Genomic DNA, 11,686 nt, shown 5'->3' with positions numbered 1-11,686 from the left:
CTTTCTATTGCTTTCCCCCAAGTCGTCTTTCACGAGTAAGATTTTGATATGAATTTAAACACAGTACAGTGCAATAGTCTGAGGCCACCATGAGATTCATTGTTTCATCAATGCCATAATTACCACATAATTATATTTCAGTTTCTTTAGTAGAAGGTAACCAGAAAATACAGGAAATTTTTATGCAGTATTAAAAAAGATTAGACAAAAATCAGAATGAGAAGGAAACAGCTTCTATAGGCTGTAGGTATTTAGTGTGACCTTTCCATACACTTGAGCAGTAGAAGGAACCTGGTTCTTGTGAACCTAAAAGAAATTAAACTGTAATTAATGGCATTGCTTATTGTACCTGAAAAAGGTCTAAGTTTGCGCAGGACATGCTCGAGCATTACATACACGTGTGAGCTTCAATCACTGGAGACTTGGTGATAAGACCAGCTTTCAATCACATCACTCCATTCAAAATGCCAAAGATGACAGAATTTCACAAGCGTAAAATCATAGTTTTGCGTCGGTAAATCCAGTCGACAACAAAGCTGCTGGTGGCCTGAAACTCGGCATGTTAGAAGATCATTTAGGTACGTTGGGAAACACAATGTGGGCATTCCTGCCAGCTTGAAGGTCAATGGTTCAATCCTTGTGCTCATGTGGGTTTCCTCCATATTCTCCGCTTTCCTCTCGCCTCCCAAAAATATGGTTAGGCTACAATAAACCGCCCTGAGGTGTGAACAAGTGTGTGAACATATGTGTGCATGATACTTTCAGACGAACTGCCGTCCCATCCACTGTATATTCCTGCCAGTGTTCCTGGGACACGCTCCAGATCCACCACAACCTTGACCAGGATGCTGCTTTTGTCTGGTTTGTATACCGTCTGTGTATCTGAAATATCACGAAGCCAGAAGCAAAGTGAAAGAGCGGAGAAGCGGGAACGAGGATGACTGGATCGCTGGTTTAAATAGCAGTACGCAGGAGTGCTTCAATCATTTGTCGCAAAGCAATCAAGCGATGCTGTAATTACACCTAATAACACAGACAAATTACAATAATAGAGTAATACGAGTAGCTGTGGGGTAATGGATTATATTAAAAAGGTAATCACGAAGCACATCTGGATATACATATACATGCACGCACTCTGGACGAGAAAGTTGAGAGGCATCTGACATCAATATGGCCGCTGAGTTCGGATGGGTGGTTCAAATCTCATGAGGTGACAGTCATGATCAGGAATGATAAATGCGTTTAAAGCAGGAAGCCACATAAAGTAGCACAGTTTTTACTGTAGCTACTGGTCTAAATTGCTATCGATAACGTGGCCATGAAACACAATCGTGGCGAAACACTGTGGCCATTTTTCCTCTGAAAACACTGTTCCTTTTGCCTCTTTAGTTTGGATGTGGAGCTCATTCTAGGCCATAAATGCGTCACGGGGGGCACTACATGGAATATTATAAACAGTTGTTTTTCCCAGTGCGTGCTCGAGCTTTATTTTTTGGTTATTGCTGTATTAAATTCAGATGATCACTCACTTACACTGCTCTTAATTAAAACCAGGAATGGCCTCTTGGTCATCTCCAACGACTGTGAAGCCAATTGCTTCTGATGCTTTCCTGACCTGAAATCGAGACACAGTTCACTCCTCGGTTCACTCGCTGGCTTTGTTCCAGTCCTGCTCTAACACGACCTAATCGAGTCCCCCCCTTGATATTTCACTCTGGAAATCGTGAAGCAATTGCCATGTTAAAGATGGAATTAGCAATTCTGGCAAAAATGTAGAAGAAGCTTGTTCTTTTAAAACACTCAATTAAATCATCTTCTTTGTTTACTGTTGTGTCAAATAAATAAATGAAAACTGGTGCCTTCAAAACCAGTGGTGGGCCGTTCATTTTTCATCCAGGCGTTCATTGGTGATCTACATGAATCAAACCTTCTCTTATTAGCATCATGACGCCACGGCTATTAAAACCATCAATATTACCAGAGCGCTGAGTGAAAACGAATGTCATTACTAAAGCAAGAAACCCAATAAACACAATTTGTCAAGTCTCCTTTTACTGCAGCCACAACTAGCAAACTTGAGCTTGTGCAGTTTGCTACAAATGCGGTTTGCGAGCTCTGACTAGCGCGCTTGCTGACCATCCGATCAAAGGACGTGAAGATGGCGACGATATGATGGCAAAAATATCCCTGTGCAAGTGGCCACTTGAGCGATGTGCTACACTACCGAGCTGCGATCAGACGCCAATGACGCTGAATTAAATGTAGTGCTGGAACGAAGGGAGAGTGTAAAAAAAAAAGAAAAGAAAACAACCTTTATGCATTTTAACTTATTTCTTTGATTTTCTTTTTTAATGCAGTGGTCTGTTAATAAGTATTTCAAGGTTTCACTGTAACCGTTGGTTCCAAACTTCATGTAACACACATCCGCCTTGTAACAAAGCAGCGTTGCGTGGGAGGGTGACTGGGGCCAAGGTTAATACACTTATCCTTGACTAGAGCTGCAGCTTCATGGGTTTTAAAACGTTCGCCGGCATGCAAATGGCACTGTGCATGCTTGCGGCATGAAATGTCATTAGCCGGGCCTTGCTGTTTTCCCTGACTCACATACAAGCTGCCATGAACATGCCACTCATGCACTCAGCTCTGATCCAAGGTGCGTGTTATTCTGTAACCAGCCTTCGGACTGCTTACCGCACCAGGGTTTCAGATTTGTTTTTTTCTTTCATGTTTGTACTCGTGTTCAGAGTAAACAGAAAATCGCTGCATTGCTGTATTTCCTGGTCCGAATACTCCGGGATTATCTCGATCTTTTGCCACGTGTGTGTCATGTGTTTGATCACTGCAGGCGCTCATAGGAATTCAGCAAAACAGCTGAAAACGAATTTACTCAAAACACATAGACGTCTAACAGCAGTCTAAGGGCAGTTATTGAACTATGGTAATACACGTCTTAAATGCATGATTCGATGCTTGCTCATAGATACCCAAGTTACCATGGTAACTGCAATTAGAAACGGTAAAAACGGTAGCAGCACCATTGTAGACGAATGTACAGTATAATGTGAATTCAAGCTTCACCTCAGTCCACTTTAATGACAAGCACTAAGAATAAGACAGAAGTCATAGTGAAAATGCTGTTATGTAGTTTCAACTAGAGCTATACAGTGAAATATTCTGGTTACTTACAGGTGCCATTCATTACAAGTAGATCCACATTATGACAATAGGAAAGCAAATTTCACCACCAGAAAGACTCGTCCTGTGTCTGAAAATACTTCTAACAGGTTTTCGACAAAGTACACAAAGCATGTATCTGAGTTAAAGTAGAGATACACTGGGTAAAATATGACTCCAGTAAATGTAAAAGTGATCCAGTTAAACTTTCACTTAAATAAAAGTACAAAAGTATTTGCCTTCAAATGTACTTCAGTATCCAGTGTACTATGATTTATTACTGCTGTAATGTTCCTATTATCATTTTTGTCACAAGACTCTTTGCTCAATTAACTCAGTTTATGTGAAAAGACTTTGTTACTCTCAACGACACATAATGACTCAAACACTGATTGATTTCTATTCAAATGATCATGAGTCTAAAACCTTTTTTTTTACTACTAGCCCAAATAAGGCTACGTGTGTTGTGGCGAGTTCGAGTCAGGAGTTTCTTCATCATTTATTCCTCTCTGAATGTTCCTGTGCTGCTTGCTGGTGAACCGATGCTGAACTGTATTTCGGTGATAAGTAGATACACCAAGCACCAATCAAAACAAAGCGTGCGCTCGATCCTGATTGGTGACTTGCCCAGGTTTGACCAGTTAAGTTTTTATCCTCATAAATAAAAAGGAACGACTTTTTTAGATTTTTTTTTCTTTTTTGATTTTGCAAAATGTACATTTGAATTTGAAATGTAGTTAAAATCTGAAGTAAAAAATGTAATTTGTTACTGTCCTCCACTATTCTTACTGAAGATTGTATAAAAGTGTTGTTCCACATTAATACATATTTTAGATCCTTGACTCTCTTTAAAGCTCCATTATACGTTACTACTATAGAATTATAAGTGGGTTTCTATAGCGTCTCTCAGTACAGGACTGAAAATGTTGAAAATATTGTCCCTAACAATCACCCTTACATTACAGATGTGGTCGAGACAGAGCACGGGACCTTTAAAATAACAAATTGAAATAACATGTACAGATCCAGAGGCAATGAAACACACACACACACACACACACACACACACACACACACACACACACACACACACACACACACACACACCGACTGAATCATTTTTTTCAATATTTGAGCATTGCATTGATCACATCTTTGATGCTGTGTAGGTTTGACCTTTTCCATGTCAGGAACCTTTTCAGGCTGCATGTGAAGAATAGCCTGTTCTGTTCTGCAGCACTGTAAGAAAACCTAGGCCAGGGCAATGTTTGTTCTTAAAGTGTGTGTGTGTGTGTGTGTGTGTGTGTGTGTGTGTGTTTGTGTGTGTGAGAGAGAGAGAGAGAGAGAGAGAGAGAGAGAGAGAGAGAGAGAGAGAGAGAGAGATCTTTTAAAATAAACCACATAGTTGAATAAATAAAATAATAAATCCGCAGGAAAGAACAGAAAAAGGAATAGTACACAACTCAAAACCAACAATAGGGCTTTTCACACACGTGCTTAACCCCTGAGAATAAAGTTTCACACGTATAATTTAGAAGCAGGGTTAGAAAACCATTTTTGCACTGTGAACCCAGCAGCACGCTGCCAAACGTGTACAGTGCGAAACGTTGCGGTGTTGGAATGCCACGGCGTATTAATCCAATCACGGTTGTCGACGCCGCAAATATCAAGAACGTTAACCCAGGGTTTAGGAATCTACACTAGGAAACATCAGATGGTTCACTGTTAAGCCCGATAGATTGTTTGAAAGGATGTAAGTTGGTCAGGGTTGTGGTGGATCCACTTGGTATGGGGTTCGAAATGGTTAAGATGCCAGTCTGTTGCATGACACATTCATACACTCGTTCACACCCTGGGGGTCATTTATAGCAGCCAGACCACTTTATTGGAATGTTTTTAGAGGTTGGTAGAAACCAGAGAACCTGTAGGAAAACCACAGAAAACATGCGAAAGTCAATATATGGCTCGGGATTGACCTGGGGAGCTGCAAGATGGCAACACTAGACCCTGCACCAGTGGCATACTAATATTAATGAGACGAGACATTACAGATATAGCCAGGAGCAGTGATCTGCAGGGGTCCAAGCACTCATAGAAAGATAATTCCTCCAGTGGCCAGAGTTTGGCTGCTTACAACTTAGATCTTTTAAATAGAACACTGAAAAAGACCACAGATAAACATACTTCAACTTTTGCCAACAGCAAATCAATACTACCTCTGTGAAAAGCCTGCTGAAAGCCTTTTGGTTGATTTTGGACAATTTTTTTAAAGATTTTTTCATATCGATTGATTTTTTTTACAGCGAGGTTTTAGAGAGAGTTTCTTGGTTAATTTAGTCTCCATACTTTACAAACAACAGATTGGATACCACACTCGTCTTCACCGCTTTCCACCTGGGGTCTAGATCCAACCCAACAGCAAGTCATACATATAGTCATGAGTATTTTTTCTCTCTCTGAAATTCCATATCCTTTCATGCAAAGTTTTTTTTTTTGTCATATATATTGCACTTTTGCACTCCTATAATATGCTTATTGTATACACACAGATCAGGCATAACATTATGACCACCTGGCTAATATTATGTTTCGTTCCTGTTATGCTTCCAAAACGGTCTTGACGTGTCGAGCAGTAACAGCATGAACTTTTTCAGCAGTTTGAGCTACAGGAGCTCGTCTGTTGGATCGGATCACACGCCACTGGTGACCCTGTCGCCAGTTCTCCACTGTTCCTTCCTTGGAGAACTTTTGATAGATACTGACCACTGCAGACCAGGAACATCCCACAAGAGCTGCAGTATTGGAGATGCTCTGACCCAGTCGTCTAGACATCACAACTTGTCAAACTCAAAGATTTATTTATTTATATACATGATTAGATGCTAGCTGCATTTAATTTGCTATGTATTTATCCTCTGTACAATGACTAAAGTCGAATCTAATGTAATATATACAATTTTGTGGCCCTATAGCATACGTCAATCATTTTCTAAAATCACAGATGCCAAAATAACTCCCAGACATAGGTCAGCGCATTTAGAAAATGCGTTACTGTAATTCTTTTTTTCAACAAAGGGCAAAAAACGTTGTTTATTGTATCCCTTCGAAGTGTTGCCTATTTCTGAGATGTCACTCTGTTCATGGATTTAATTTAATTCCGTGACTAAACGAATCACACAATGCATTCACCGACGTAATAATCGAAGGGTCATTATTAACACAATGTGTGTGTGTGTTTTGTGGTAAAATACTCCAAATAAGCAGTATTTATCAGGTTATTTCAGAGAACACCTTCCACTTGGAACAGGAAATTGCTTTTTTTTCCCCCTTCTGTTTGATTTCTCTACTCCATCGTTGTTTAGACTGCTTGAAAAAAATACCTCTCTGGTTTTTAGGGGTTTTTTTGTCCCTTCTCCTAACGAGGTTCTGCTATTTATATAGGCACCCATTTGTTTGTATGTATCATGTAAACAGTACAAAGAAAAAAGGAAGCGGCTGTGCAGCAGATGGGAAACGCATGACTAATGTAATGAGCTATGCTTTAGAGATCAGTTACAGATGAGCGGTAAATCTGCTGTATTTATGCAGCCATTTTAATAGAGTCCACCCTGTTAATGCGAACTAATAAAGAACACCAAGGTACACTTAATTACGGGACCGAAACACATGCCTGACTCAATAGTTGGAGCTACAAACAGCAGTGGTAGTAATGGTAAAAAGTTTGCACTGCACTAACAATAGAAGGTTGTGAGTTTGAGCCCAATGACTGGCCGAGTTTCTCTTGTTTAACAAATACTTCCTTTCAAATTCAGAAAAACGGAACATCGCCAACAAATCGACAGATGTTGTATTCAATTTAAACGGGAAACGTGCATTAGTATGAGAAATGTCATATAAAATATGACGTTCAGCAAATCCGATCTGTCCTGTGGCTCGCATGAATTAAGGAGTCTCAGCTTACATGCTACACGCAAGCACTCAAATCCTCCCAAATCGATGCTTTACTCCATATTCCCCATCACAGTGCATTGTATTGTTGCACTTTTTTTTAATACATGAGATATTCACCCAAATGCTTTTAGGTACAAAACAGCAACCGTCCCAAACTCTGAGTCATATTGTAATAAGGGTCTGATTTTACTTGTCAATGAAAAAAAAAATCCATATAATAATCCTTCGTGCATTCTGTCGAGCAGTATCGTCTCACTGTCCACACAACAAATTTAAACCATACACCGCGCACTCGTCTATGTACTATATAGATTTTTGCAAAATATCATTAACTCAGGGCAGCACAGTGGCGCGTTGCCGCCTCACGGATCCCTGCTTCGATCCCGAGCTCAGGTTCCTGTCTGCGTGGAGTTTCAGCGTTTTGTCCCAGTCTCTGTGTGGGCTTCGGGGTTCTCCAGTTTCTTCACAAAACTTCCAAAAAACAGATGATTGAATCAGTTATTTAAAGTGAATGCTATACTGAATCGAAAGTACACACATGACGGGATTTGTGTTTATCCCTGAGGAGCAGCCCTTAGATGTTATGAGGAAAAAACCTTGAGAGGAACCAGACTCAAAAGGGGAACCCATCCTCATTTGGGTGACATCAAGAGTGTGATCATAAATCTTTCAACAATACAGAACACTGGAAAGTGAGAACTAACATGAGCACTGGAGTGTAAGATTATGAGTAATGTTCTTTCTACAGTCTTTTACAGTCATTTGAGATTGTAGAACCAGGAGCTACTGAGCAACTCATAAAATAACTCAACATTTGCGATCATCACAGATCCAACACCAGCTTCTCCAATCCAGAGCCTTTAAACACTCAAGGAGGTCCAGTGTCCAAACTCTACACGAAGTGAGATCCAATTGCCGCTCGTAGGTCTCTAGATGGTTCGGGATGTTTTGTGGGGTCGACATTTACTTCTTTAAAGGTCCACAATCTTCATGAGGTGGGACGTGATTAGAGCTGGCTCAACTTTAGGATGCTTAGGGTTGTGTTGAGAAAGAGATGCAGTGGAGAGGAACCTTTTTGGTCAAAGAGACACACAAAAAAAAGCAATAATGCACGCTCGGTGCAAAATTTACAAATACATTGCAAAATTCAGTGGTGAACAGTAAGAAAATAAATGTAATTCGTTACTGTACTTCATGTATTTGTACTTTACTGAAGTATTTCCATTTGGGGAAACATTTATTTTAACTTCACTACATTTCAAAGTCAAATAATTTCATTCCATTACATTTTGTGTAATCAGTCGTTTCTTTTTATTTATTAGAATAAAAACGTAACTAGTCAAACATGCTGCAATCCACCAATCAGGATCGAGCGCACGCTCCGTTTTGAGCACACGCTTAAGTGAAAGCTACTTTTACCAGAGTAACATTTATATCTCTACTTTAACTCAACTACATGGTTCGTGTACTTCGTCCATCACTGCTAAATTTGTCAACTATTTTAAATCTACATTGAAGCATGATGTAAACCCTGGACAGAGGATGTTACTGGAATGACTACTGAGCAGTTTTATGGGAGGAAGTCTGTCCCACACACGTTACTTCATTTCTCAGGCATCTGAGTGTCAGTAAATCAATATCCTCCTTTCCTTCATGCCATGTGTTCGATTTAAAGAAGGTGTGCCATTTTGGATAAATAGGACTGTAGTGAAAACGCTGCCCTTCAGGCAGAACGCAAGCCGACAACTTGCATTAAAGGCTTCATAAACGCCACAGACACCAGCACACTCCCGAGACGTCTTTTTTCCCCTTTTGTAATTGGTATAAAATGACCGCAGTCTGGTTAACTGACTGTTTAATTAATTGCCCTGTAATGTGAGAAAGGGACTGATCTCCAGGGAGGTCTTGATCAGATTTACTGTCCTTTTTCTTACATGACTGTAATAATTAACTATATAGTCGAGATTGGGGAACATTAAATCTTTCTTTCTTTCTTTCTTTCTTTCTTTTCTTTCACGTCCTACATCACATTAGACTTATATGATTAGATTTATATGTTATGGCTTATTAACAGATTACCTAAAAAAAAAACAATTTAAAAAATCTTAATTAAAACTTAAAACCCTATTATTACCTATAATAATTTTAACAATAAAGCAAAACTGCCTTCACGTGGAGGCCAAACGTTAAATCTACCCTTCTACCTTCACTTTTCACTATACATGGGTTTTGTAGTTCCGTCATTAACACGTCCTATTTCCTTAAAGGTCATAGAAACTACAACTCCCAGAATTCCTCACTGCCTCCCGCACCGTGCACCGCCTACACAGTCTGTGAGTACACGCTTTCCGCTTGTCAAATGTGTTGCTTTTTCGGCACTCCGTGGTTCAGTTACACCATTTGTGCGAGAACGCGTTTTATTTCTAAAACCTGTAACCTGTTGCTGGAGTCAAATGTTCTTTAATAACCTCAGAATTATTCAGCGACAGATAGAATTGGAGACGGAGTCACTTCCGGGATGTACAGCTTTAACGTAGGGAGCAGTCAGTACCATTTTGACCGTAACGCAGGCTGAACCCAAATCTTTTAGAGACATAGTGCACTAAATAGGGAGCACAATTCACTGTTCCAAACCTGGTGGAGTGCACATTTGTGACTAAGGGCATTTAGGACTGAGCAACGTAGCAAAATTACTTACCGGTTATAATTAAGACGTAAGACACACACACACACACACACACACGTATTAACATTATATATATATATATATATGCACATCATCTTTGTGATTTTTTTAAAAGACATTACAGACATAAACTAGAATACATTACTTTAATTAAATACACTTTTATGTTGATACACACACACACACACACACACACACACACACACACACACACAAAATGTATGTACATATAAATAAATGTATGCTTATACACAAGGCTCTTGGCAGTGAAAAATGTGCAGAAGATGTTGAGCAAGTACAGTTATAATTTTTTTTTTACACACACACGTGTGTGTGTGTGTGTGTGTGTGTGTGTGTGTGTGTGTGTGTGTGTAAAAAAAAATTATAACTGTACTTGCTCAACATCTACACATTTTTCACTGCCCAGAGCCTTTATATTTATTTGTTGTACATATATTTACATATTTATCAGCACTTGCCAATTTGAACAATGTTTCTGTTTGTGCTTCTGGTAGACGTTAAACTGATTTTTGTTAATGTACAATGCAATAACAATTAAGATCCATCCATCCATCCATCTAGATATTCAATTGATAGTAAATCAGTTTAAAAGGTTATTTTTAACCTGATTATGTTTGTTAGAAATGCTTTGGTGAGTTTTAATCTAGGTTTAATGCTCTCTGGACGAGTTGTGTAAGTGATCGCCCGGTCCACCTGCTTTTTTGAAATGTTATTTTATTTTTATGCTGCATTTCATTCCCAGATAATGATGAAGGTAATGCCCCATACAGTGAAAACCCTGCAAATTGCCAACTTTTTTTTCTTTTTGGTAAAAAAAAGTCATTTACGCATGCTCAGAAAGTCTCTCGCAAGTCCTCAGGTGCATTTGCATATTCATTAAAGTGCAAAGTGATTTACATATTGAGTGAATCATTTACATATCAACATGTGTTAGATGAAAAAGGACAAATTGAAAAGTTTTATATTATTTATCTAAACTTATTTGTTATAGAAAGAAAGTCACCGGTCATGACACTGTTCAGGGCGGAAACTATTTATTTATGCATTTATAACATATATTTACATAAAGAGCAAAAAAACTAGGAAAAGTCTGAAAATAGAATTGAAGGAAATTGTATCGATGGGATTATTTTTATAACTTGTAAAATAGCAAGGTATTTTATATATATATATATATGTACGAATATATTTTATAACTAATAATCAATAAATAGTGGTCAGGGATTGGTTGATGAGAACTGTGGTAATTAATGATTGATTGTTGAAGAACAATGGTAACCAGTGATTGGTTGTTGGGGAATAATGGTAATCATTGTTTGGTTGTTGAGTACAATTGTAATTAATGTTTGATTGTTGGGGAACAATTGTAAGATGTGATTGGTTGTTGGAGAACAATGGTAAGCTCTGATTAGTTGTTGGGGTACGATGTTCACCAGTTTTTGGTTGTTTGGGAACAATAGTAAGCAATGATTGGTTTTTGGGAAACAATAGTATTCTGTGATTGGTTGTCAGGGAATAATGGTAATCAGTGTTTGGTTGTTGAGTACAATAGTAATTAATGTTTGATTGTTGGAGAACAATGTTAAGCTGTGATTGGTTGTTAGGGAACAATGGGGATCAGTGTTCAGTGTTTGGCAAACAATGCTAATCGGTAATTGGTTGTTGAGAAACAATGCTAATCGGTAATTGGTTGTTGAGAAACAATAATAATCGGTAATTGGTTGTTGAGAAACAATGCTAATCGGTAATTGGTTGTTGAGAAACAATGCTAATCGGTAATTGGTTGTTGAGAAACAATGCTAATCGGTAATTGGTTGTTGAGAAACAATGCTAATCGGTAATTGGTTGTTG

The 11,686-nt window shown here is 38.7% G+C and overlaps 1 protein-coding gene across 4 annotated transcripts in view; it reads left to right on the top strand.

Moving 5' to 3' along the window:
• Positions 1-9,325: 9,325 nt before the first annotated feature.
• The window catches only part of fhit (fragile histidine triad diadenosine triphosphatase), a 247,998-nt gene continuing 245,637 nt past the window's right edge, over positions 9,326-11,686 (top strand). For all 4 annotated transcript variants that reach the window (XR_014532253.1, XM_083534323.1, XM_083534321.1 and 1 more), the window contains exon 1: positions 9,326-9,461. The gene's annotated coding sequence lies outside the window, so the exon portion shown is untranslated. The remainder of the gene's footprint in view (positions 9,462-11,686) is intronic.

Source organism: Silurus aristotelis (genome assembly GCF_946808225.1).
Source record: "Silurus aristotelis genome assembly, chromosome: 28".
In the NCBI taxonomy this organism is placed as follows: domain Eukaryota; kingdom Metazoa; phylum Chordata; class Actinopteri; order Siluriformes; family Siluridae; genus Silurus; species Silurus aristotelis.
The sequence above is the reverse complement of the archived record's forward strand: the minus strand, read 5'-3'. Positions and strand labels throughout refer to the sequence as shown.